Source organism: Loxodonta africana, chromosome 19 (assembly GCF_030014295.1).
Source record: "Loxodonta africana isolate mLoxAfr1 chromosome 19, mLoxAfr1.hap2, whole genome shotgun sequence".
Lineage (NCBI taxonomy): Eukaryota > Metazoa > Chordata > Mammalia > Proboscidea > Elephantidae > Loxodonta > Loxodonta africana.
The window spans coordinates 57,377,934-57,404,099 of NC_087360.1; the positions used below are offsets into that span (position 1 = coordinate 57,377,934).

Genomic DNA, 26,166 nt, shown 5'->3' on the forward strand with positions numbered 1-26,166 from the left:
TTTCTACGCCTCCATCTACAGGAGAAATACAAGAAAAATCTCCTCAAATTCAGATCCCCTCTGTTATTTCAGATTCAGAAACCTATGGGCCATGAGTTTAGTGAAAAAAACAAAAGGAATCTCCCCACCAAAAAGCATGCTTTAGATAGAAACCAGAGCTTGGAGGTTATAGGTACATTCAAAGAAATGTCCCCAAAAAAACCAAGTTCCTCCACCCCCCTTGGTTTTCATTATGTAGCTACAAATGTACTCAAGTAAACCTTATTTCTATGCAAATAAAATGTTCAAAAGCACCCTGGGTATTTTCTGTTACTTCTGTCTATGGAGGGCCAAAAAGTAATTGTTTCCTGTCTGGGAACTAAGCAAAGGAAAAGCTACAATCCTCTGGACAGCTCATGAAAAGAGCTAAGAGGCATTAGAAATTCCTTCTTTAACAGAAAGTCCCGTCTCTGTCTCATTCCCCTCAGTCTTAGACCGTAAGCTACATAAAGACACCCTGTGATTTTCTGACATTGGTTTCCATATCCAAGCACCTTAGCATGGTAACATGCACACAGTGGGTATTCAAGACACATTTAACTACAGTAATCTAGAACTTTTGATAAGAAAAAACTAAGAGTAGAATTGGAAGATTCAAGGTCCAGCACAATATAATACGGAACGTTCCTCTCAGTCTTCCACATGCTCCTTGATCTTTGTTTCCTCTCCCATGCTTCCTTCTCGGTGTCTCAGTAACAATAATTGCTGGCACGTATTAAGTATCCATACTATGTGCTAAGTGGAGTTCCTGAGTAGTGCAAACAGTTAACATGCTCAGCTGCTAACCGAAAGATGGGAGGTTTGAGTCCACCCAGAGGTGTCTCTGAAAAAACAGCCATTAAAAACTCTATGGCATCTTGAGGTGCCTTGGAAGAAAAGCTTGGCAACCTATTTCCAACAAAAACAGTCACTGAAACCCCTGGGGAACACAGGTCTACTCTGACAAACAGGGGGTCACCGTGAGTCAGAATCAACTCAGTGGCAACAGGTTTGTTTGTTTTTAGTTGCAATGGCAAATCCCACTGTTTCTGTACTCAACCATCATTCCAATAAAGGTTCCAGAATTGGAAAAAAAGAAAAGCTTGTAAATCACAGTTCTACCCTGACACACATGGGGTCGCCATGAATCGGAATCGGCTCCACAGCAACTGTTTTAGGTGCTACGCAGTTTACATACGTTATCTCAAATAATCGGCAAACCACCCAATAGGATGGGCCCTATTTCCCCCTTTTATTGACAAGAAAACTGAGATTTAAAGAGTTAAGTAGCTTGCCCAAGATCACACAGTTAAGAAAGAGTGGAGTTTTGAACTTGGGTCAACTTGACTCCAACTCCAAAGCCCATTTCCTCTTGGTGCTGCTTCCTCATTCCGTTCATAATTTTCCATATTTTCTCACTTATCAGAGTACTCATGTACATTCATCCTACTAATCTTCCCAAAAGCCATATGAACTAACTTGGATTTCTTTTCAAGGCATATTCTTCCTCCTCCCACAAAGCTATCCTTCTGGTTTTGTTTTTTTTTTTTTTTTTAAGCTTGCTCATTGGTTTCATTTTAATACACTCTATTAACTCTATAAAAGGGGCTTTTGAAAATTACACCAATTTGCTTTAAATAAACTATTTCTCAATTTAATACTGTGTTTAAAAAAATTTTTTTTTTAATCCTGAATCAAGCGTCTTTTGCACCTGGGCAGGTTCTGTTTGCTTATTCACAGAAGGGCTTATGTCTGTGTGCCGTCGCATAATAAAAAATGAGTCAAGCCCTCCTGCCCCCCAGCCGAGGTAGACATTTCTGAACTGTAATGATTTTGTAATCCCCGCATTCCCTGCCTACCACACACAGCATCTACCCTGGACACCAAACAAGGCAGCTCACTATCATCAAGCAACTAGGAACATCTCTCTGAAAACGCTCCCTGACCCAACAACTGCAGAAATGCCAGCAGGAGCTTATGGGGAGGCTCCCGTGGGTCTGAGCCCCTGCCAGCCCGCGAAGCTGACCTGGATGTACTTCACCCTTCTCCAAGGGAAAAAAACCCAAAGGGCTCATCTATTGTGTGGCACCAGCTACCCCCCGCAGATCTGGAGTGAGCATTGGCAGACAACTAATAATTCTGAAGGAGCTCTTTGCTGACAGTGGATGCATTGCTTTTGGAAAAACCCTGCAGCCCGAGACAAGGGAGCTGGAAGTGTCTAACAGGCAATGCAGCAATCTGGGGGTGCAGACGAGCTGCAGAGCTCCTAGTTCTGAAGCAGAGCCTGTCTGGGCTGGTTCTGCACATCTGGGCCAGCTGGCCCCACCTTATGCCCCTGAAAGACAAGATGCTGGCTTGCATCCTGACCTTGCTCTCCACCTACATCCTAAACCCTCTCCCCTCAGCCAACCTCGGGCTCCATCTCTGACTTGTTCCCAATTTCCATGAGACCTGAGTTCTTGGCAGCTCCCCATCCATAGCCTCACACTTACCCCTTAGGCCCAAGCCTTATTCCACACCACAGGTACCTATCCTGGGCTCCAAGCTACCGTTGCCTCCTGGGATTTGTTCTCCTCTGATCAGCCTGGGTAATAGCCCAGTGTGATAGGGAACCTATCCTGGTACCAGCTCAACCCAACACCACTGTCAGGTTTGCCCCAGACCCCATAAGACAGAACCAGAAAATAACTTTTTAAATAAATTGATCACATTCTACCTTGGATTTTAGATACCTTTCTCTCTACCACCCGTTGTAGTGTGTGTGGGGAGAAGGGAGGGAGGCAGGCACGGGAAGGAGAAAGGAGATAGATGAGAAAGGAGAAGAGGAAGGCATCACTACTGGTTAGTACCTACTACCTCAGGGTGGCTCAGCATTACCTACACATCTCATTTAATTCTTGTAGCAACCCCATAAGGTGTTCTTATCCACATTATGCACATGAGGAAACTAAGCCTCAGAGACGTTCAATAATGAGACCAGACCCACCCAATTAGTACGTGGTGGAGCTGGGACTCAAACCCCAGGACTGGCCAGCTCCAAAGGCTCAAACACTTTCCTGTGGTCTTCCACGTTTGTATTCCCTGCAGAATCTAACAACGTGCCTTCACATAATAGGTGCTAAATAAATATTTGTTGAGTGAACGCCTGAATGGTTGATTCCACCCTTCACACCTTAACATTCTGCAACCCACACATTTGATTTTATTCATACAGTCTGCTTATAACATGCCGGCAAACTGCCTTGATAAGAAGCTAAAAGTTACATAGAAACAGGTCATACTATACAGTGTTTTGAGCTACTAGGAAAAATTACATATACAAACCTATAAATAAAATGTGCTGAAGCCCACCCACTGATAAAAATTCTTTAGTCATCTTGCTCCATCAGGCGTAGGAATGGTACAAAATACATTAATCTAAGTAAAATTATTATTATTTTTTTTTAACCCTCAGAACTTCAAGACATTTTCTGGGCTCCTAATTCAATGAGTATTTATGCTGGAAAAAACTGTAAGGAGGTTATGAGCTCAAAACCAGGAGTCAGGCTGACCTGGCCTGAAGTTCCAGCTCCACCACTTACTTACAGCTGACCTTGGGCAAGTGACTTAGAATTTCTAAAGCTTAGTTTTCTCATCTGTAAAATGGAGATAATAACTGTGCATACTTGATAAGGTGGTTGTGCTGATGAAGTGAGTAACTTGTGTACCATGCTTAGGAGCACCTCTGTGTAGTTAAGTGCTGGGTAACTGTTAGCCATTTTATCGTGTGAAGAGAACCGTAATGCAATTGTAACGAGAAACCTTAAATGAATTACTTGCTTTTGACTCATTATGAGCATCATTCCAGATTACTGTGACTACTAGGATTATCTACCCTGAAAGCAATGCAGTCAATAATAACGACCAACAGTTTTATACACACACACAGATACACTGTTCTGTGCTGTAGAGTTGATTCTGACTTACAGCGACCCTGCAGGACAAAGTAGAACTGCCCCGTAGGGTTTCCTAGGCTGAGATCTGTACGGGAGCAAATTACCCGGTCTTTTCTCTCGTGGAGCCACCAGCAGGTTCGAACTGCCAACCTTTTAGTTAGCAGCCAAGCGCTTAACTCTTGTGCCAGGTGCCGTTCACCTTTAGAAACAAGAGCATCACACACAGTTGGGCAGACTGTCCCCACACAAGGGAATATCCAGCAGGAAAGTGAATAGATATTCCATTCACTCTCTGCTTACCAAGCTGTGTACCCTGGCACAGAACTGTACACCCCAGAGGTAGGGGCACATTTTTCTAAATTGCACAAAGGCACTTTATGGGCTAACAGCAACTGTGTTTACATATATCAGCCAATACATTAATTTTAGCAAGTTTCTAATGAATGGGAGAAAGTCACTTGCAAGACTACCCAGGACCTAAGGCAAAGATCACCATTTGAGTAATTTGATTAACAGAGGAGATGGGCAGACCACAAGATCATTAGTGAACAGTTCCTATTATGAAGCCGCCTGGTGTGTGCCCGTGTGCCTTGGGAACACAAGTAACTCATGCCCTAATGTTTAGTATAAATAGTTCAAATCTACCTCCTCTATTTTCCCACCCCTTTTCCTTCATCAGCTCAAATGTCCCCTGTGTGTGCGTGACCCCAAGATAACCAAATCCTATTCTTTGTATTGTCTAAAAACAACTATCTGTGAAGCAAAGTGATGTTTTGCTAAGTGATAGGTTCAAAACATTTCATTGAAAAGTCTAGCAAACGGTTGCCATTTTTATCCAGGAAGCACCTCCCAAGTGCCGATTCCTAAAAATGACTCCCAGGTATAAAGACTCATTCATTTCCTCAGGCATCCATAATCTCAGCCAGCTGAAGGGCTCTTGCCCAAACTAGATGACCTGGTTCTGCATTAAGCTTTCTACCTATCATTTTAACCTAGACGCTGCTTCCGTCTGGGAAGAGGCAGGGAGGCAGGGAGACGCCATGGCCTTTGCTAGCTGGATGTTTGAGAAAAAAGCAATACTCTTCCAGTCACAGAAAAGCATTAGCCTGTGAAAACTGGATCTGTGTAACTCTTGGCTATGTACAGAATTCCTCCCCCCCCCCAAAAAAAAAATTTAACTGAATAAGAAGGAAATGATGATAAAAATTATCCGCGACCTTCATGTAAAATTTGTTCCTCTTACCCTTTTCTCTCAGCCCTGGTGGCACAATGGTTAAAAACACTTGGTTGCTAAGCGAAAGGCTGGGGTTTGAACACTCCGGCCTAATCCACAGGATAAAGATTTACAGACTTAGAAACTCTATGGGGCAGTTCTACTCTGTCCTATAGGGTCACTATGAGTTGGAATCGACTTGACGGCAGTGGGCCTGGTTTTCTGGGGGGTACTCTATTCCCTAAAAGGAGCCCTGGTGGCACAGTGGTTAAGAGCTATGGCTGCTAACCAAAAGGTCGGCAGCTGGAATCCACCAGTCGCTCCTTGGAAGCCCTATGTGGCAGCTCTACTCTGTCCCGTAGGATCACTATGAGTTGGAATCAACTCGACAGCAATGGGTTTGGCAGTGGTTAGGTGTTTAGCTGCTAACCAAAAGGTCAGCAATTCGAATCTACCAGCTGCTCTTGGGAAGCTTATGGGGCAGTTCTACTCTGTCCTATAGGGTTGCTATGAATCAGAATCGACTTGACGGCAACGGGTTTGGTTTGGCTTAAAGAGTGCTAGCCTAGATCATTCTGGAGAGAAAATCAGATTGCCTTGCTTTAAGATCTCTCCATGTGAAAATCATAACTGAATGATAATTTTCTGAACTCAGAGATGTCCTGCTAAATAAGATAAGAAAACCCCTAGTAAGATTTAAGCTGAACCCTAACTGTTGCTAATTTTACTTTTACAGATTAATGGTATTTAGTTTGTCACTGTAATTAGATTTTGCTGGCAACCTGAAAAATAAAATGTTCTATTACTAACTTATAAACAATATGGCAATATTTGGGGTAATAATGTTTGCTTACATACATTTTCAGAATTTTTCCTACCCAAACAGCAAATTATATCTGACAAATATAAACACCAACATACCTCTGGGTTGTTCAATAAATAGTCTCAAGCCTGACTAGCTTCATTCAAATTACAATTTAAAAATAAGAGGTCTTTTCAAAAACTCACACAGAAGAAAGGTGCCTTTCAAAGATACACCACGGAATGTGGCAAAATATATCTTTGAAAGGTGGAATTTAATGTGGCACCCTTCTAAAAAAAGAAAAGACACCAGGAGCTTCTAGTGGCCTGACAAAAATTCCTTGAGAAACAATTCGTACTGTTCGTTAGTACTCTAAGTACCTATTTAGGACATGAAGCAATTTTAAACACATGAAAAGATAAAAATTAACCCCCCTAAAGACATACCAAAAAACTGATAATTACCAGATCAAAATCACGTATTCGAATATAAAATCAAAAAAACCCATTGTCATCGAGTCGATTCCGACTCATAGCGACCCTAAAGGACAGAGTAGAACTTCCCCCATAGAGTTTCCAAGGAGCGCCTGGTGGACTCAAACTGCCGGCCTTTTGGTTAACAGCCATAGCTCTTAACCACTATGCCATGAGGGTTTCCATTTGAATATAAGCATATAAAAAATATAAGCATATACAAAGCAAAAATTCCAGTCCTCAGATGGCCTTTAAAGCCTTAACTCTAGAGTTATTCTAAAATGGTACTGAATCTATCAATGAAGACCACCCTCATTTATTTTTAGGCCTTTGGTCATGCTTTTCACACAAGGTTGCCCTTTCTAATGAAGTATTCTCTGTCAGGAGCCCAGCAAGTTAAATTGCTTTGCTACCTTAAAGGACAGAATAACGGCAATAGATGACAGCTCAGGCTGATACACTATGCAAAGGAGGCCCCTAGTGGTGACACTTCTGCTCCAACGTGGCTTCCTACGTTTTATAAGACTGCTTCCTCATGAGGGCAAAATCAATAGGTAATAAAGTCTACCTGAGCTTGGCCTCTTTAATAATCGCTATTAGCCTTAACGTGTAGTAGGGCCATCATTTAGAATCCCGGGGTCCTTTCATAAGAAATGTAAAAAGAAAGCTGTGGCCTGCAGAATAACTTCATTACATTCTGTATTTCAAATCAACAGAATATTTGAGCCTTTACACCCTGCCAGGCACTGAGCTGGGCGTGGAGACACAGACTGAACAGGAGAGAGGAGCACCCTCACAGAGAAAAAAAAAATTTTTTTTTTTACCCACTGCTATTTCTTTTCGATGTAATCACATTGCCTTAAGGACAGAGCTAGAAAAAATGCGAAGATTCGGAACTGCAACCTGTCATCGTCTGTCTTTATGACCGAGCCTTACCAACAAGAAAAACCTGAAGTATTGCCCAATCCAACCCCAAAGTGTCAGCTTCTCATTTTCACCATCCCATATAGGGCAGCCTCTGAGGTTGTTCAACCAGTGATGGATGGATGAATGAAAAGTAAGACTGCATAGAAGAAGGGATTTTAAAATACGAAAATCATTTATATATGCCAGAGTTGGGGATTTCTAAAAGTAAAGGAAGACAAAGGACAAGAAACAACATTTATGGAGCATGTCCTATGCTCCAGGCACTGGGATCACCTCCTAAGTGTGATTTCATCTGTCCAACATCTCTGTAAGGTGAGGAGTCTTACCAGCATTTTACAAATTATAACACCGAGGCTGGGAAGTAAGGGATAACTTGCCCAAGGTCATACAGTTGATAAACAGGAGAAACCACCTAGAACCCAGGTCTCCAGGACAGCAAAGCACATGCTTATCTCACTATAGTGTAAATTGTTGAATACACATTTTGAGATTTTGCTTTGAACCCCATTAGTACAGTATACAAATATACATGTGAGATTTGAAACCCAAGATGAACAGAATTAAAGCATTTGAATACTGTCTTATTTAGAATACACACAGGGTGGTAGCTCAGTGCAAAGGAATCATTAAATTTTCATTGTGTTCCTATGAGTATGGCCCTTCTCTTGCTTTCCAGGGATTGACATTCTCTGGGAGCCCAGCACACCATCCAATATCACATTATGCACTACCAGTGACACGTGTTCAAGTCGTCTTGTGTGCCTAAGGTCTAAGTTAGTATTGTTTTATGCTTCTACTACCAAATTTGACAAAGACTTTTCTCCTTCCAGTTAGCAACGTGACAGCACCACACGAGTTATTAACGCTCACTGTTACAAGTGTCACCACGATAATTATGACTTTCTTGTACGAACAACGTTCACAGAATTCAAAATCCGGTGGGATAAAATTTAAATTTCTAGTAAAAAAAAAAGTGAAAGAACAGTTAATAATCTTTATTAACTAGATATATCTAATGACATTCACACATAAACTGTGCCAAGGCTTGGAAATCAGAATAGAAGTGGAGTTGGCAAAGGAACCTCTCTCGTTTATTAATATTTCAATAATTAGTATTTCCCAAGGCTAGCTGTTTTAGCATGTCCATTGCTGTTGAAATCTTTTTTTCTCCCATCCTTCTTTCTTTGCTCAGCGATGAAAAGATAACTTTAAAATTACTGACGGGAGTGCAGGTGCAGGAAGCGTCACGGAAACAAACAACTTTGCCGGGGCTTTGCAGGGCTTTCCTCCTCTTCCCGGCCCTCCAGGCCCCGGCCCCCGCGACTATGCCTTCGAATAGCTTCTCCTCACCGACCGCACAAAACCCTGCCTCCGGCCATCGTCAGGTCGCAGTGACCCTGCACCGCGGCCCTGGTTCTAGCAGAAGACGCGGCCCACCCGCCACCTTCGGCACGCCCCCTCCACCCTCGCCGTCAGGGCAATAATAATACAACAATATCAGCAGAGTAGTCATGGGCACAAGAGTAAAGGGTACTTTTTGGTGGGTTTTGGAGAAAGTCATTAAACAGTCGAAGGCCACGAGAAAGGTTAGTGAAGCCAAGGGACCCTGGCAGCCCTCCTGCGCGGACCCTCCCTGGCAGCCCTCCTGCGCGACCCCGCGCCATCCACCTGAAGGCACCGCGCCCTCCGCGGACACCGAGCGGCTCGCCACCCCCGGCGCCGCGCAGCCCCCTTCCCGCGCCGGCGCCCACCGCTCCGAGCCCGGCAGCGACCGAGGGAGGCCGGGCGCGGCACATCCACCCCGGCTGGCTGCGGGAGCCGCCCCGAGGTCGCGGGCTGGGGCGGCGGGAGGAAGCGGCACCGGCGCCCCCGGCGGCGCGCCGCGCCCGGCCGGCCGAGGGGACCGACTCACCCCGAGGCGCTCCGCGGGCTGCCCAGTCCCGGCTCGGCGCTCCTGCTGCTCCGGCCGCCGCCGAACTTTCCCTCCTGCGCGGCCGCCGCGGGCTCGGCTCCACCTCCCGGCTCCGGCAGCCGCGGAGCCTCCAGGGACCCGGGGGGCGGGGAGCGGCGGCGCGGCGGTTCCCGCGGGCGGGCTGAACCGCGGCCAAGCCCCGGCGCTCCGCCGCCGGCTGGGAGCCGGGCGGGGGCCGCGAACCCGCGCTCTCGCGGCAGGAGCCGGGGATGGGGTCGGGCTCGTCTGCGGGACCCGTTCCCCCAGTGCGCCCCTGCAGCGCGTCCCTGAGGGCTGTCGCCGTCGGAGCGGGGCGCCGGGGCCAAACCCCGCGCCGGGCAGGGGGCTGTCGGGGCTCTCCCTGTCTGAAGGGAGCGCGCCCGGAAACCAGGGGTGCCCCGCAAGTGGGCGGTTTTACACGTGACTGGGCACTGAGACCTGGAGAAGCCGAGGGAAGCGCCCCAGGAGCGGGGTGCAGTACCCTCCTTGCGTGTGGTCCTTTCTCTTTCGGGAGAGTTCTCCAGCCCCCTCTGTGTTTCCTTTGCCTTCATCTTGTAAAGCCCACTGATCTGCCCTCGCCTACTTAGGCCGACTTACATATAAAAACTTTGTAAATTGCGGAATTCTTTAGTCTCTGTCTTGGCTTCTCTGGTAAATTACAACGCCTTCTCTAGAGATCTTTTCTTTACAAGCAAAGGTCAGAAACCCCTTTAGCTCTGACATTCACCGCTGTGGGATTTCAGTGATCCCTGCAGGGACCTCTGACGGCCACTAGGAGGCCTAATCCTAACCTCCTAGTAAAAAAAAAAAAAAAAAAAATCCTAACCCCCTAGTAAAAAAAAAAAAAAACCCCTAGTAGAGGAGAATAAAGACTTAAAAAAAAAAAACTTTAGCCATCAAGTCGATTCCAACTCATAGTGTATCTACAGGGCAGAGCAGAACTGCCCCCATGGGTTTCCAAGACTGTATTCTTTGCATAAAGGGCTAGTGGGTTTGAACCACCAAACTTTCAATTAGCAGCCATGTGCTTAACCACTGCACTGCCGGGGGTAAAAAGCAAAAACCAAATCCGTTGCCTTCGAGTCAATTCCCATTCATTACAATCACATAGGACAGAGTAGAAATGCCGCATACGGTTTCCAAGGAGCAGCTGGTGGATTCGAACTCTCGACCTTTTGGATAACAGCCGAGCTCTTAAAAGTCCCTCACACATACGTATACACTGGGAGGGTGGGGCACGGGTCGCCTTTTATTGCAAGTGCCCTAAGCCTTTTGTGGGCCCTCCTCTGAGGAAAACGAAGTTTGGAGGTACTGTAATCCCCAATTTTCAATATAATGAAGGAGACTCAGGAGGAATTGGTGTTGGCATGGAAGAAGTCTCTCCACTCACAGATGCAGCTAAGCAACTTACCGAGGTCCCTCTACTGAGTTTGACAGAATCGGAGCTAGAAGCCAGTCCTAAAATTCCTGGTGCAGTGCTCCTTCTGCCTGGCACTCAGAATGCTCAACGTCCCCATCTGGGAGATTGCAAGGCACCAGACTTTAGGGTGGGCACAAGGTAGCAATCCCAGGGGCAATGGACACAATCCTGAAGCAGCTGGTTTTCCTTTAAGCAATTATTTACCTGCAGAGAGCAGCCCTGAAGCAAGCCCACCACCCATCACCACTCCCCAGTCCACCCACCCCTTGTCCATTCTCCTTGCAACTCAGGCTGCTCTCAACCTCAGGAGCTCTATCCCTGTGCCCATTCCACCCCTCTGCAGTGAGTTGTTCACCCTTGTAACTTGACCCCACAGCAATTCAACTGAGATTCAGGAAAGAGGGAAGAAGCAGGTGTTTACCAAATGAATGAAAAATACACTGTCTATTCTGTTACTGCCAAAAATTACTGCATGACAATGAAAGTAATAAAAAGTTAACATAGCGTGCATACATAGATATGAGGCATCGGCCAAGCCTCATCCATACATTATCTCACAGCAACTTCATCAGGCAAATCGAATGATAATCCCCAGTTGGCAAATGGAGGGGACGGCACGGAGGCTGGAGGTTAGTTATGCGTTGTGTCAAGGTTACAGCTTTCACAATCAAGCACTCTTTGGGTAACCAAGTATCATGGATTGAACTGTGTCCCCCAAAAATATGTGTTGTAAATCCTAACCTCTATGCCTCTGGTTATAATCCCTTTTGGGAATGGGTTGCCTTTGTTTTGTTAATGAGGCAGGATTAACGTAGGGTGTGTTTTGAGTCAATCTCTTACAAGATATAAAAGGAGCAGATTAAGCAAGCAGAGATGGGGGAAGATAGATGCCAAACCACACGAAGATCTCCAAGGAACCAGGAAACAGAAGCTGAAGAGACAAGGACCTTCCCCCAGAGCTAACAGAGAGAGAAAGGCTTCCCCTAGAGCTGGTGCCCTAAATTTGGACTTCTAGCCTCCTAAGCTGCCAGAAAATGAATTTCTGTTTGTTAAGGCCATCCACTTGTGGTATTTCTGTTGTAGCACCACTACATAACTAAGACACCGAGTAACCTCTTCAGAGCCTTCTATCACCTATATGATAGGCTTTAAGGAGGGAAGCTGGTTTGGAAGATAGTTCAGATGGCTTGAGCAGGAGCTACCTAGCCCAGCACAATGTTTGGCTTAGATTCTATGTCTATGTGGACTGGCTTGGGCAGAGCAGAGATACCCTGGTTGCTGCAATTGTCTCTATTACAATCCCCTAAAACAAAGAGGAGGGCTCATGTTGTATAAGGATGTAACTGGTGATAAAAACAACATAAATAGTTGTTTATGGTATAAAACTGCATAGGTATAAAAGTTTTTGTATGTTATAAAGTAGGTATCAATTTAATCCAGGATGTTATAAGTGCAAGATGTTAAATGCAAGATTTGTGGTAGCCACAAAGAAAACATCTAAAAAATACACACGAAAGGAAAGAAGGGACTCAAAATGGCTCACTATAAAAAGTCATGAAACACAAACGTTGTCAATATTTAAGGAAATAAGGGACAAAGAAGGTATAAGGCACACAAAAAAACAACAAAATGAAAGAAGTAAGTCCCCTTTACTGACAATTACCGAAAGAAAAAAAAAAAAACCCACTGCCGTCAAGTCTGACTCATAGCGACCCTATAGGACAGAGTAAAACTGCCCTGTAGAGCTTCTAAAGGAGCATCTGGTGGATTCAAACTGCTGACCTTTTGCTTAGCAGCCATAGCACTATGCCACCAGGGTTTCCCTGAGAATAACAGGGAATGTAAATAGGCTAAATGCTGCAATCAAAAGGCAGAGAGCACCAAAATAGATTTAAAAAATAATAATAATTCAACTATGTGCTCTCTGCAAGAGTCACATCTTAGGCCCAAGGATACAAACAGGTTGTAAGCGAAAGGATGGAAAGAAATATTCCACGCAATTAATAACCAAGAGAGCTGGAGTGGCAGTTTTAATATAAGACAAAACAGATTAAGTCAAAATTTGTTAGAAGAGACAAAGAAGGACATTACACAAGGACAAAAGGGCCAATTCATTAAGAAGATATAATAATTATAAGTATATATGAACCTAACATCAGAACACCTAAATATATAAAGCAAACTTTGATAGCATTGAAGGGAGAAATAGACAGCTCAATTATATTAGTTGGCAACTTCAGTACACCCCTTTCAATAATGGACAGAACATCTAGAAAGAAGATCAATACGAAAACGGAGGATCTGAACAACAGTATAAACCAACTAGACTTAACAGACATACATACTCCACTCAACAACAGCACGATACATACTCTTCTCCAGGGCACATTGATCCTTCTCCAGGTCTGACCACAAAGCAAGTCTCGATACATTTAAAAACATTGAAGTCATACAAAGTAATTTTCTCCAACCACAATGGGGCAAAATTAGAAATCAATAACAAAAAGAAAACCGGAAAATACACAAACATATGGAAATTAAACAACACACAGTTAACTGTTGGATCAAGAAAGAAATCAGAAAATACTTAGAATTGAATAAAAACAAAAGCAGAAATATCAAAACTTATGGGATTCAGCAAAGGCAGCGCTCAGAGGGAAATTTATAGCGGAGCGAGCCTACAGTAAAAAAGAAGAGCGAGCACAAGTCAATAACCTAACTTTGCAACTTGAGGAATTAAAAAAGAACAGCAAACCCAAAACGACCAGATGGAAAGAAATAACAAAGGTCAGGGCAGAAATAAATGAAACAGAGAATAGGAAAACAACGGAGAGAATCAATGAAGCCAGAAGTCGTTTGTTTGTTTTTTTTTAAAGGATCAATAAAAGAGAGAGGGAGATCACTTCAGGGTTGATTACATTTCCTTTAGGGGCTCTTAACACACTTGTAAAAGTACCTGAGGTTATCATTTTCCAAAGTTTTTCCATTAGGATACTGATATAAATCAGCATAGCGTATACATATCAATATGCATCGTATCAGTATATAGCAATAGTCATAAAGGCAAAGCTAGCTGAGGGTTTGATGCCCTTAGCTATATTTCGACAGTAATCAATACATGAAAAAATAAGGAAGGTGAAAAGATGATAAAATAAAGCTATGAAATTAAGTAATGTCGTATGAGAAAAGATACATTTTCTGGACGTGCTACCCGAAAAGAAAGCAGATATATAATAGCCTTTGATCTATCAGTTTAGGGGCCGATATTATGAACCAGCGTCCGAGTCTGAGACAGCAGTGGTTGACGGGAAATGGACAACCAGCTTACCTCTGAAGCTCCTGTTCTTACCGATACCTACCAAAATCGAGACAGTGAAACCAGTAGAAGGATGGGTTCCTTTAGACTTCAAACGCCAAACCCAGATGTAAAAACGATTTTTAAGACTTCTGACAAAAAAAGGAAATGTTTCCCATACAGATTTTAGGTTTTAGCTACAGTGTTCTTCTGTAGTTAAACATATTTTATAAATAAAATGATTTAGGAATCAGAATGTTGTTTTCATTTCTGAGGCCATTAGAAAGTTTCCTAAATATGTTGATGATGATGTGGTAACAGTAAAGAAACATATAGAAAGTTCTGGAAATAAGTGAACTCAGATGCCAGAGTGATTTTATCCTCTTGGAGAAAAAGGCAGTCCATGTAAAAGTAAATAATAATACATACAGTGTGGAACTTTTACATTTACAAAACACGAAATATGTATATTTAATGTTTTGTTTCAAATATATGCTGCATAGGTATTAAACTTTAAATACAAAAATATTTCACACATTCGAGGTCAGACTTCTCAACCTGACCAATGTTTGGTCAGGATCCTTGAGAACCTTGATCCCAACCCATCCAGGAGCTCAAAGAGCAATTGTAAAGCTCATCCGTTAAAACTCAATTACTTTGCTTTCTAAGAGACACATTCTTATTTTAAATGTAATTCTAACAGTCAGGGTTATCTGATTTCTTAGATCACAGCAAACGTGGTGTGTAGTCATAGATAGCTCATTAGATGGGAGAGGTTTGCTGTACTCAAGCGTAAAGACTGTGGATGAGTCATTAAGATAGGGTTAAATTGTATTCCACACAGTCTACTTAAGGCATCTTGAAAGTGTGCAGTGTGCTTCCAAAGAGTCTTTCATTTAAAATGGGTAAAATAAATAATGTTTGACCCAAAGAGGTAAACTTTGTTTTTCTACGGGAAAAAAAAAAAAAAATCATATCGTTTTTCTCCCTGTCAGTCCAGGAGGAAGACGAAAAAGAGAAAATGTGTTCCATTCATGTCACCACTCCCAAGCAATCTTTCCCAAACAACAGCTGGCTGGGGAAGCTCCCCGGGGCAATGCTTTCAACAGAATAACTGAGATCTCACATAAAGCCATCTAGTACATGAGGCGCTTCACAGGTTGACTTACATTCTACTTCTCTGCACTCAACACTGCCGCGCCTCTCTCTATAGAGGAAAACAAAAGGGTGAGAGAGGGAACTACAGAAAAACAAGATCAGTGAGGCGGCAGAGACTGATTCACGTGTGGCCTGCATCCACCTGATATAAAATCCAGATATCCAAACACAGATCAGTGTAAATGTTGCTCTACAGTAGCTGCTCTAATTCAGAATGTGTAGGTGTCTTAGTTATCTAGCACTGCTATGACAGAAATACCACAAGTGGATAGCTGTAACAAAGACAAATTCACTCTCTCACAGTCTAGCAGGCTAGAAGTCTGAATTCAGGGTGCCAGCTCCAGGGGAAGGCTTTCTCTCTCTGTCAGCTCTGGGAAAGGTCCTTGTCATCAATCTTCCCCTGTCTAGGAGCTTCTCAGCGCAAGGGCCCCAGGTCCAAAGGACACGCTATGCTCCTAGTGCTTCTTTCTTGGTGGTATGAGGTCCCCATGTCTCTCTGCTCGCTTCTCTCTTTTATTCCTCAAAGAGATTGATTTAAGGTACAACCTAATCTTGTAGATTGAGTCCGGTCTCATTAACATCATAGAGATAGGATTTATGACACATAGGAAAATCACATCAGATGACAAAATGGTGGACAATCACACAATACTGGGAATCATGGACTAGCCAAGTTGATACACAAATTTGCGGGGGTGGGGGGGGACACAATTCAATCCATAACAGTAGGTCTAGCTCACCCTAGCCTTTATTTATAGGTAGGAATACTGGTTTTCAAACATTTTCCCTGTAATAACTCATGTTTTTATGATTTACAGAAAAGGGGCCCTCCAACTTTCACTCTAGCTTTATTTATTTATTTTTAACTCTGATGGATAGACTGTTTTAAATTATTATTGTTGTTTTACTTTTCTTTCTTTTCTGAATGTTATTTGCATCTTAAAATAGATTATTTATCATTTAATTAATGATCTGCAAAGATCTATCCCACATTCAGGTCTCACTCTGTGCCTGTTTACTGCTATAAATATACACTATGGTAAGATCTCCATTAATAAAGAGAATATGTTTCAACAACACACACACATTAGCATAAGAGTCTTTATTACCAACAATGGAAATAGGATACATAGAAGTGCACTTAAGGATATTAGAAGAGCTACCATATAAAATATTAACACTGAACAAGGAAAATGACCTTAGAGAGAGGAAGGCGGTTGTAATTGGAATCAATAGGTTCAAAGATGAGAAATGGTGAAAGGAAAAAGCAACAAGTGGTATAAAAAAAAAATAATAAACCCTTGCCCTCGAGTTGATTCCAACTCATAGTTACCCTACAGGACAGAGTAGAACTGCCTCATTGGGTTTCCAAGGCTGTAAATTTTTAAAGAAGCAGACTGCCACACCTTTCTCCCATGGAGTGGCTGGTAGATTCAAACCACTGACCTTTCAATTAGCAGCTGAGTGTTAACTACTGAGCCTTGAGACCTCCTGACAAGTGGTAAAGCCACCAAAAAATGAAAAAGTCATAGAAAGGCAAAGGATGGGGATGCTGAAACAAGCTTTACCAATTTCAGAAACAAGAGTATTTCCTTTCCTCTCTTCATACGTATCTAAAAGCTGTGCATGGAGGCGACTCATTGTGACGGCCACTGAGAAGAAAATTTGTCTTCTTGTTAAATGGTGCCAGTTTGCTTCCCTTGCTATATGAGACATGTTTTTCCTCTTTGGCAACACAGAACCAGAGAATTTTTTAATCAAATCATTATTCATCCAAAGAATAATAATGGAGCAGCTCCTGCGTGCCTATCAACACGCCAGGCACTGTGGGAACAACAAAAAATGACTAAACACAGTCCTTGACCTCAAGAAACCAGGAATCTAGTAGGGAAGATGGAGCATAATGTTATAGAAATTCAAAAAAGAGAAAAGAAGGAGAGGTCCCTGTGATATCTATGGACAGCTTCATGTTAGAAGGGGCTTTTGAGATAGTTCTGGAAAAGTGAGTAGAAATTTGATGGGTAGAGTGAATTGGAGGGTGGGATCCAAGAAGTAAGGCATGACCAGTGAGGTAGAGGTGGAAGTACTAAGTATGTCCTGAGAATGGGGATCTAACACAGCCAGAATATTGGGGACATTTATGAGGGAAGATAAGCATCTAAAAGTGACCTGTATTTAGACAACATGGGACTTTGAATGCCCAGGTTTCTTAGTTTCCTACTGCTGCTCTAACACAAACAGGGACAGATTACCCAATAAGCAAGGTACACACAAGCTTACATGTGCTTACTTACTAACCTGGAGTGCACAGTTTCAACTGTTTTTCATCACAGGTTGTGGTGAAACCCATGTGAAATGGTGCACTACGAATTAGTAAATAAACACAACTAAGCCCATGCATACCTTGCTTACTGGTTAAGCTGACCCTGAACAGAAATGTCATACCTGGGTGGCTTTAAAGAACAGAAATTTATTTTCTCACAGTTCTGGAAGCTAAAAGTCCAAATTAGGGTCTCAGGCATGTCAGTTCCTTCCTTGTAGGCAGTCCTGGGCATTCCTTGTTTCCTTGGCTCAAAGACAATCCTCACATAGTGTCTACCCCTCAAGTGTTTGTATCCGTGTATCTAATCTGCTCTTCTTAGAACTCCGAAGTGATTACGTTTAGAACCCACTCTGCTCGATCGGATATGATTTAATTAACATAACAAAGAAAACCCTGTTGCCAAACAGGATTACATCTGAAGGTATAGGGGTTAGGACTCCAGCAAATATTTGGGGGGGGACCAATTTTATGATAACACCAGATAAAGAATGTATTATATGAATTTTAGTGGGGTGGGAATCTGTCAGTTGCCTTGTCGGCAGCTTTTCTTTCTTGCTGGAAGAACCCTAATTTTGTTCAGAACTCATCTCCATGAGGTCCTCCATGAGGTTCTGAGAGGGAGGTTAACACCACCCCTATCTCTCAGCGTGGAGGGGGTAGCGTGAAATATGATTGGTTTAAGCCAACAACATCAATTAACGTGAAAAATGGCTGATCTTATGGTACCTGTGTGATGCCCCAGAGGAGTGGCCTGGCTATCAATTAGAAATAGAGCTCTAGAGCTCCAGGTAGGCTAGGACTAGAGATACAGAGACAATGGGGAGTCCTCAATGTACAAAAATGTAATCATTTAAATAATGAGAATGAGTAAGATCAACTAGTGGGAGCATATAGTGACAGAAGGTAGCTGGCAGCATAATCCCAGGAAACAATTAGAATTAAAGGGACAAGGAAAGAGGATCCAATAAAGGAAACTGAGAAAGAAAGGTGTGAAAGACAGCAGAACCAGTCAAGTGAGGTTCTTAGGAGCCAGAGAGTTTCAAGAGGCAGGACAATGGCTACCAGCATAAAATGCTGTGGTATCCATTGAGTTCGTCAAGAAATTACTTTAGCTAAACAAAGACACGTGAGTCATTGTCAGCATTTCAAAAACCCAACAGAAAAAGGTGCACTTACCTACAACAGGACTGCCTAGGCTAACTAAATATAAAAAGCCTCTGTTTTTCACTAAAATCATATAAACCCAAACCCAGTGCCATCGAGTTGATTCCGACTCATATACACTGTATAAAATCAGTGAGCTTACACTGACATTTCACAAGAGACCCAAGCTGATTCACTGTTAGTGGCATAATAGGACTTTGTGGGATGTGAATGGTGACCCTTTCACTGTGCACACAGAGTCGAGGTACCAGGCAGAATTGAGCATCCAGTTTGCCATCGGCCTTGGCCCAGAAACCAAGGACAATCAGAATTAAGCAGCCAGAAGCAGTAAACAGTGCCTATTTATCTATCAGTTTACTTAACCTGATTTTTTTTTTTTTTTGGCATCACAATCACATCAGTAATCCATTATATAATATAATATAAATTATATATTATATAAATATAAAAATTATATAATAAATTGTATAAATTTATTATATAATTTTGACAATTGTGAATCTTTGGTTAAAATCTGGCTGAATCAGAGATAAAAGAGAAATATAATGATAATACAAATGGGAAAAGATTAGCTTTGTATGTCACTTTCTTCTCCAGCCCTGCAGTTACAGGACCTCAAGACCTTTAGCTGGCAGATTCAGCCCTGCTCAAGTCCTGAGTTTGTTCTAAACCAATATGGCCGTCTATCAGGAAGCCCAGCCCGCCATCACGAGGGTGTGCGATTAGCCTTACTGCCCTCAGTCTGTTCCCACCATGAGAATCTGTCTGCCACCAGGTACACCTTTTTCTCTTGTTCTTGTCAGTTGCAGTTGAGTCAATTCTGACTGGGGACAACCCCATGTGTGCAGAGTAGAACTGTTCCAAAGGGTTTTCAAGGCTGTGGCCTTTTGGAAGCTGATCTCTAGGTCTTTCTGCCAAAGCGGCTCTGGGTGGGTTAGAACTACAAACCTTTTGGCTAGTAGTCAAGGGCTTAACCGTTTGTGCCACCCAGGGATGCCTCCTTTCCCCTCAGCACCTTCTTTTTACGGACAGTGGGCTTTGACCTCGGTTTTCTGGGGGGATCTTAGCCCTCCTCTGGGAACAATCTCTGCTACGAAGCCCACACTATCTGGCCTGGGCCCAGAACCCTTCTTGTTTGGTTGGGTTTTTTTTTTTTTTTTTTTCCTTCAGTTTCACCTCCATCCCCCACCCCCACCTCAAATACTACTTCCTTTCTGAACCCTGCTTCCACCTTGACAGCCCAAGCAAAATCAGGGAAGACCTCTGTAACGGAAACAAAGTACCATCTGTGCCCCCAAATTGCTGCTGTGCACTCCCACTCCACAGGGCACATCCCCTTAATGATACCGCAACTCAGTGATACTCCCATTAATGATACAATCAAAGTTTGCTATATCCCTTTGGACATTATAGATGGGACTGCTAGTCAGCTCCCAAAAGGGCCAACCCTTCAACCTGGTTTGTTATAATAATAAAATAAATACGTAATAAAATACTGTTTCTATTATAGTTAGGAATTTTTTTAGGACTTTTACCATGATTCAGGCACTAGTTTAAGCCATATATATTTAAATATGTATTTATATACTTACCACAATCCTATCAGGAAATGAGGCTTGTTGTTTTACGTGCCATCAAGTCTGTTCCGAAAGACAACACAACGAAACACCGTGCAGTCCTGTGCCATCCTCACAATTGTTATGCTTGAGTCCATTGTTGGAACCACTGTGTCAATTCATCTTGTCCAGGGTCTTCCTCTTTTTCGCTCACCCTCTACTTTACCAAACATGATGTCCTTCTCCATGGACTCGTCCCTCCTGACAACATGTCCACAATAAGTGAGACAAAGGCTGACCATCCCTGCTTCCAAGGAGCATTCTGGCTGTACTTCTTCCAAGACTGACTTGTTGGTTCTTCTGGCGGTCCACAGTATGTCCAACATTCGTCGCCAACACTGCAATTCAAAGGAATCAATTCTTCTTTGGTCTTCTGTATTCATTGTCCAGCTTTTGCACGCGTATGAGGCAATCGAAAATACCAGGGGTTGGGTCAGGTGCACCTTAGTCCTCAAAGTTTCTTTGCTTTTCAACACTTTAAAGAGATCTTTTATGACAAACCTATGAGGAAATTGAGGCTCAGAGAGGTTATATAACTTTCCCAAGATCACATGGCCAGTAACCAGTGGGGCCAGAATTTGCGCCCAGTCCAGATTCCTTTCCCCATGGACACAACTCTGGGGTGCCCGTATACTTACAGCCTGGGATAAAGCGATATAGGTAACTAATAAAATCTTTCAAAGCATTGTATCTATAAGCAAAAAAAAATGTGAAATAGGTTCTTTGTGATGGAAAGTTGGGAACTACTTATCTATCTGTCAGGTCAAGGCAAATCCAGAATTGGGATCTAGCCCAGCTGACTCTTAATCCAGCGCTCGTCTGCTATCTCATATGTGTTCTTCTAACGTTCTAAATACAACTTGATTAGAGTTGTTAGGAACCCTAACTAAGTAATACAATGGAAAGTTAAGTAAGATTTTAATCAGTGGATTTGCTTCTTCAGCGTTTGCTTTGTTCTTTTGTCATACGTCCTGTCGTGTACTGTAATTGAGCTGATAATCAACATCACATATGTGTTGTCAATTTATTCAGCCAACAACTAGAGTCACTCTAACAATGTGTATGTAACTAAAGAGAGAAACTTGTTTGTTTGTTTGTTTCTTCTCACAGAGCAGATACTTCTTCATTTTTTTTTTTCCTGGCACTTGAAAGACTACCAGTGCCAGGATCTGTAACAGTCCTTCCCTTCAGATAGGGCTTTTATCTTGATTGAGCAGAGAAAGACAGATTGCTCCCTCACTGATAAAGGGATTTTTGAAGAGTTTTACATAACTCCTGCTGTGAGTTGGAGAACAATGAGTCAGGAAAGAGAGGAAAATATTAAACTGTCATTGCTATATGTACAGTTCTTTTTTTTTTTTTTTCCAGAGCAATTGAATGGCTACAGATAAAATAAGAAATAATTGTAAAATACCACACTGCAGTTGAGTCTCATCAAAGGGGAGTATTAGTCCATTTAACTCAGGGGGTAATTTGCACATGTTGCCTCTTTTCCTAGGAAAGGAAGAGGCTGCTAGAACCAACTGTTCCTGCAAAATCTAGCTAAAGCTCTAGCTAACATCAGCATTGGTTAGGCTTATTCTGTCTTCCAACCCTGCCACCAACCTACTCAGAGAAAATCTGGGGTAATAACACTGTATCTGTCTGAAAGGCCAAGTGATTAAGAAGTTGTCAGACTTAAACATGAAAATGTTTTCTAGTCAGGACTCCCTGTGGTCATTCTCATGCAGACGCCCTGAAAACCCAAAAAACCAAACCAGCTGCCATGGAGTCAATTCCAACTCACAGAGACCCTATAGGACAGAGTAGAACTGCCCTATAGGGTTTCTAAGGAGTGGTTGGTGGATTCAAACTGCCAAACTTTTGGTTAGCAGCCGAGCTCTTAACCACTGCACCACTAGGGTCCAGAAGCCCCGAAACAACTCTAAATTTCTATTTACAATTAACTGGAGATTAACTATAATTATGCTATTTTAGATTTGGGGCTTTTGCAAAGTCTAGCTACATAATAATAGCACACCTAGTCTTGGCTTTAGATTCTCTTTCTTCAAAGGGACCACTCAGAGCCAGATAAATTGAGAGGCCAGGCAGCTTCCAAGAGCAACAATCTATAAGACGAGACTATCAATACTAAAATAAATCAGAAACATAGTTCCACATTAAAAAAAAAAAAAAAAAGTTCCACATAGCCTGAGTAAAATGCAATTGGTCTCACTCCTCTTGAAATAGACAATATTCTGGAGTGGGAACTCACACACACACACACACACACCCCTCTCTTTTGAGTGTATTGGCAATGTGTGTGTGCTACAAAGTAATTAGTTGCCCTCAGCTGAAATTCTGAAATTAAATAATAGTAATAATACAATGCTTACTGAAATCAACCAATTTTTTTTATCCAAACTTTTTAAAAAAATCCTAAGATATTGTCTGGTTCAGGAAAACACAAATTAGAACTGTAGAAAGTGGAAAATAAATTTTAAAAAATTCATCATTGGCCAATGAAGTAAAGGAATTGACTCTGTTTTCATTAGTATAAACTAGTTTCCTCCACTCCCACTAGATAAATATTAAGTATTTACAGGATATGAATATAAGTGGTGATGCACTGTTAGCTCACTTGGAATGCTTACAAAAGGGTACTGAGCCAACGTGAGACTCACTTATATTTTTCAATACCAAAAATGGAGGGAGAGAGGGAGGGAGGGAGGGAGGGAAGGAGGGAAGGAAGGAAGGAAGGAAGGAACGAAGGAAGGAACGAAGGAAGGAGGAAATGGCCTCTGTCACATTGGTAAACAGTTTGGCAATTTCTTAAAAAGTTAAACATGTATTCACCACATGATCCAGCCATTCCACTCCTGACCTGTTGCTGTCGAGTCAATTGTGACTCACGTTTTTGTTGTTGTTAGGTGCCATGGAGTTGGTTTCGACTCTAGAAACCCTATGTACAACAGAATGAAACACTGCCTGGTCCCGTGCCATCCTCACAGTCATTGTTATGCTTGAGCCCATTGTTGCGGCCACTGTGTCAATCCATCTCATTGAGGGCCTTCCTCTTTTTCATTGAGGGTCTTACTCTTTTTCCTCTTTTCCCTCTACTAAGCATGATGTCCTTCTCCAGGGACTGATCCCTCCTAATAACAGTTCAAAGTATGTGAGACATGGTCTCGCCATCCTTTCTTCAAAGGAGCATTCTGGCTGTATTTTTTCCAAGACCGACTTGTTCTCTCTTTTGTCAGTCTGTGGTATATTCAATATTCTTTGTCAATACCATAATTCAAAGGCATCAATTCTTCTTCAGTCTTCCTTACTCATTGTCCAGTTTTCACATGCATATGAGGCGATTGAAAACACCATGGCTTGGGTCAGGTCCGACTCACAGCAACCCTATAGCAACCCTATAAGACAGAGTAGAACTGCCCCATGGGGTTTCCAAGGAGCAGCTGGTGAATTCAAACTGCCAGCCTTTTGGTTAGCAGTGAAGCTCTTAACTCCTGTGCCACCAGGGCTCCATTTACTAAATGAAGAGGAAATATATGTCCATACAAAGATTTGTACACAAAAGTTCATAACCGCATTGTCTGTAATAGCCAAAACCTGGAAAAAACCCAAATATCCATGAACAGGTGAATGAATAAAGAAATTGTGATATAGGCATACAGTAGAATACTACTCAGAAATGAAAAGGAATGAACTATTGAGACACACAACAACATAAATATAGATATATCTCAAAACTATGCCACTGAAGAGAAAGAGTGAAAGAAGCCAGACCAAAAAGAGTATTTACCATATGCTTCCATTTATAACAAATTCTAGAAAATGCAAACTAATCTATAGTGACAAAGCAGATCAGTGATTGCTTGGGCATGAGATGGCTGGAAGGGGTAGGACAGAAGAATCACAAAGGGGTATAAGAAAATTTTTGGAGGTAATGGTTGTGTTTATTACCTTGATTGTGGCGATGGTTTCATTAATGTATATATGTATGTTGGAAAACCTGGTGGCGTACTGTTTAAGAGTTACAGCTGCTAACCACAAGGTAGACAGTTTGAATCTACTGGGCGCTCCTTGGAAACCCTGTAGAGCACTTCTACTCTGTCCTTTAGGGTCACTATGAGTCAGAATCGACTCGATGGTAACAGGTTTTTTTTTTTTTTAATATGTATACCAAAACTTAGAAAATTATGTACTTTTAAGTATGTACAGTTAATTATACGTCAATGATACTCCAATAAAGGTTTTGTGTGTGTGTGTGCTTTAGATGAAGGGTTACAGAGCAAACTAGTTTCTCATTAAACAATTAATACACGTACTGTTTTGTGACATTGGTTGCCAACCCCGCCACATGTCAACACTCTCACCTTCTTGACCTTGGGTTCCCCATTACCAGCTTTCCTGTACCTTCCTGCTTCTACACCTTGCCCCTGGGCTGGTGTGCCCCTTTAGTCTCGTTTTGTTTTATGGACCTGTCTAATTTTTGGCTGAAAGGTGAACCTCAGGAGTAACTTGATTACTGAACTAAAAGGGTGTCTGGGGGCCATACTCTCAAGGTTTCTCCAGTCTCCATTAGAGCACTAAATCTGGTCTTATTTATTTTTTTTTTGGTGAGTTAGAATTTTGTTCTACATTTTTCTCCAGCTCTGTCCTGGACCCTCTATCGTGATCTCTGTCAGAGCAGTTGGTAGTGGTACCTGGGCACCACCTAGTTGTGCTGGATTCAGTCTGGTGAAGGCTGTGTTACTCGTGGTCCATTAGTCCTTTGTACTGATCTTTCCCTTGTGTCTTTGGTTTTCTTCATTCTCCCTTGTTCCGGACAGGGTGAGACCAGTGGAGTATCCTAGATGGCCACTAACAAGCTTTCTAGACCCCACGTTCTACTCACCAAAGTAGAATGTAGAACATTTTCTTTATAAGCTATGTGATGCCAATTGAGCTAGATATTCCCCGAGCCCATGGTCACCACCGCCCTCAGCCCAGTAATTCAGTCCCCCAGGAAGTTTGGATGTGTCTATGGAGCTTCCATGACCTTGCCTTGTACAAGTTGTGCTGGCTTCCAGCACTGTTGTGTACTGTCTTACCCTTCATCAAAGTTATCCGTTATCATTGTTGATTTAGTTTTTCCATCTCCACCCCTCCCCTCCCTCATAACCATCAAAGATTGCTTCTTTTTGTGTGTAAACCTTTACATGAGTTTTTATAGTAGTGGTCTTATACAATATTTGTCCTTTTGTGATTGACTTATTTCCCTCAGCATAATGCCGTATAGACTCATCCATGTTGTGAGATGCTTCCCAGGTTCATCATTGTTCTTTATTGTTGCATAGTATTCCATTGTGTGTACGTACCATGGTTTTTTGATCCATTCATCTGTTGATGGGCACCTAGGCTGTTTCCATTTTTTGCTATTGTGAACAATTCTGCAGTGAACATGGGTGTGGATATGTCTAGTCATTTGATGGCTCTTATTTCTCTAGGATATATTCCTAGGAGTGGAATTGCTAGATCATATGGTATTTCTATTTCTAGCTTTTTAAGGAAGCGCTGTATCTTTTTCCAAAATGGTTGTACCATTTGGCATTCCCACCAGCAGTACAAAAGAGTGCCAGTCTCCCTGCAGCCTCTCCAACATTTGTTATATTCTGTTTTTTTGATTCATGCCAGTAACATCGGGGTGAGATGATATCTCACTGTTGTTTTGATTTGCATTTCTTTAATGGCTTTTTTTTTTTTTTTTTAATGGCTAGTGATATTGAGCATTTCCTCATGTGTCTATTAGCCACTTGAATGTCTTCTTTGGAGAAGTGTCTGTTCATATCCTTTGTCTATTTTTTAATTGGATTATTTGTCTTTTGGTTGCAGAGGTGTTGG

General features: G+C 42.4%; 1 protein-coding gene across 10 annotated transcripts in view; it reads right to left on the reverse strand.

The window, feature by feature from the left end:
- The window catches only part of CSGALNACT1 (chondroitin sulfate N-acetylgalactosaminyltransferase 1), a 390,272-nt gene extending 380,337 nt beyond the window's left edge, over window positions 1–9,935 (reverse strand). For 9 of the 10 annotated variants that reach the window (XM_064272750.1, XM_064272751.1, XM_064272742.1 and 6 more), the window contains exon 1: window positions 9,281–9,366. The gene's annotated coding sequence lies outside the window, so the exon portion shown is untranslated. Of the gene's footprint in view, window positions 1–9,280; window positions 9,367–9,916 lie in introns of those variants that run through there. The other variant, XM_064272743.1, reaches the window with a different exon arrangement.
- Between the last annotated feature and the right edge of the window lie 16,231 nt (window positions 9,936–26,166).